The sequence below is a fragment of the Gekko japonicus genome, unplaced genomic scaffold (genome assembly GCF_001447785.1).
Source record: "Gekko japonicus isolate JY-2015 unplaced genomic scaffold, Gekko_japonicus_V1.1 scaffold798, whole genome shotgun sequence".
Lineage (NCBI taxonomy): Eukaryota > Metazoa > Chordata > Lepidosauria > Squamata > Gekkonidae > Gekko > Gekko japonicus.
Window position 1 is genome coordinate 288624 of NW_015168072.1, and position 2390 is coordinate 291013.

Genomic DNA, 2390 nt, shown 5'->3' on the forward strand with positions numbered 1-2390 from the left:
ATAATAATAATAATAATAATAATAATAATAATAGTAATAGTAATAATAATAATAATAATATTGTTGGCTGATAAAAATCGTGGCATATATATCCATTCGAAATTTATAACTGCTTCTAAAATAATCATATTTTGCTGAGCAAGCCCAACTGTAACGAAATTAACTATCCCAAATTGGTCCACTTCAAGAGTCTCCACCGAATTAACCCATCCATTAATATACAAGTACCTAAGTCACCGAGAACTGCTCATGCAACTTCTTGTGTATTGTTTCCTAAACCTTTAATGGCAGAGGAACATTTTCCCCCTTAGGACATGGGACGGTGGGGTCAACCCCCTACCTGTGCCTAATATGGGTTTTTTTTAATGAATTAAATATTAACATCGACTTTGTTTTCGAAATTTGTATCCAGACTTCCCAAAGCGACTTGTCTTATAGGGGACAAATGACTGTGATGCCTTTGCTTCCAGCAATCACAGGAGAAACCTGCTGTGTATTGAAAGCAATAATTGGTCGGTTTTGTAAACTTGGATCTTGGATCTTCTGCAGGACTGATGGCTCTTGAGCTCGTTTACTTTTCAGCCTGTTTTGGATTTGGTGTAATGTTTTACTTCAAACAGAGAATTGTCCCTATCTCTCAATTTGATGAAGGAAATTTATAAATGTGACCTTTTAATGTTAGCTTTTGTTTGTTTCTGATCTGGCATTTCCTTCGAGATTTCTTGGAAAGGTGCCTTTAGAGAGATTTTGAAATACAGTTTTTATTAGAACGTGATCGTCTTATCAATACATGACTCAATTATATCGCAGAACAATTTAATATTTGATTGCTTGAGAGACCAATTTTAAAAACACTTGTTATAAATGGGGGGGGGAGGGTTTTCCTACTAAGGGGTTAGGTAAGTATCCCTCTATCCCCCACACACACACCTTTGCCATGTACATCTTCTGGATTTATGTAGGAAAAAAACTCTTCCTCTTTAGATGTATTGCTGCAGAATATGCTTGGGAGGGGGAAGGGGGAATGAACTAAATCGGATTACCGTCAATGGAAAAATAATGCCTAGATTACAAATGAAGATGCCCGGGGTTCTTATAGGACTGGAGCAGCTAGAAGACTTTGAATCCATTATTTTTTAATCAGAAACAAAACTAAACTAAAGCACTGTGTTCCACACTGGCCTTTTCACTTTATTGGGCTGTAACGGATTAACTGCATGAAAATCACTATCCTCTCCCCGGTGACAACCCTCACACCCATAGAAACAGAAGCCATGCTTATTTGCTTTATAAAACACATAGACGCAAAACTTCCTGGTTGAAAGTAAGTCCCCTTTTAACTACCTTCCCAAGGAAGGGTTTTTAGGATTAAGGATAAACAGTCAAGGACGCCCCCTCCTAAATGGATCACTTATGAGAAAGCGTACTCTTCTCTATCTATATTAATGTTTACGGCAGTGTTATATGCCAATAAAGGCAAACTGGACTGAACTGGGAAAGCGTTGCCAGAAATATAAATATTCAGAGCTAGGGCTGAAAGGTTGCCTTCTTACACCAATCCTTTGGGCAGAAGGGTTGGGATTTGGGAAACCATTGACTGTGGTTTTGGCTGCTCCGCATGGGTCCCACTCCGGATCAAAAAGGTGTGCGGGAGGTGCGATCCCATCCTTAAAGACACTAAGTCGTTGTATCAACCGGATCCCCTAAACGTCGAGGTGAATCCTACCTATCTAAATCGTTACCAGATAAGCGTTATAATTTTCGCACCATGATTTGTTGACGTGCAAGAAAATATTCCTGGAGGCGCAGCGCGCGTGTGTAGAAATTGATAAAGGTTGGGTCTAACGAATGGCAGAGGCTCTGCTTGGTATTTATAAAATATCACGATAAATGGGCTACCGTTTAGCCATAACTTGGACCATCCATCTCGGAGCTTCTTTAATTACTTCACTTATCTCTGAAGCGCAGTCTCCAGGTTCCTACAATGCGGAGGGAGGGCATTTAAACGGGATAACATTTGTTTTCGGAAGGTGAACGCCGTTCAGGTGAGAGATTCCACGGCGCTCTAGTAGGTGCTCCTAGGAAACCACCCCCAGTATCTAACTTTTTAAAGGTCTAATTTGCAAGCATGCTTCCTCCCTATAGGAAGTGCCCTTAGACCAGGCAGAAAATTGGGGTGAAAACTGGTGAAGCCAGTGGGTCTCCTTTGTTATCGGGCAACGTTTGAATCTTGTCTCTGGCGAAAAGGGAAAGAAAGAACGGGGCAGACATTTTCTACCAGGCAGTCAGTGCAATGAGCTATTCACAGCTGTAATTGAATGCAGATTGGCCTCTCGGAGTGACTGCCCACGTTCTCTACCTGTGCGGGTGTGGTACCGCGATTCGTCTAT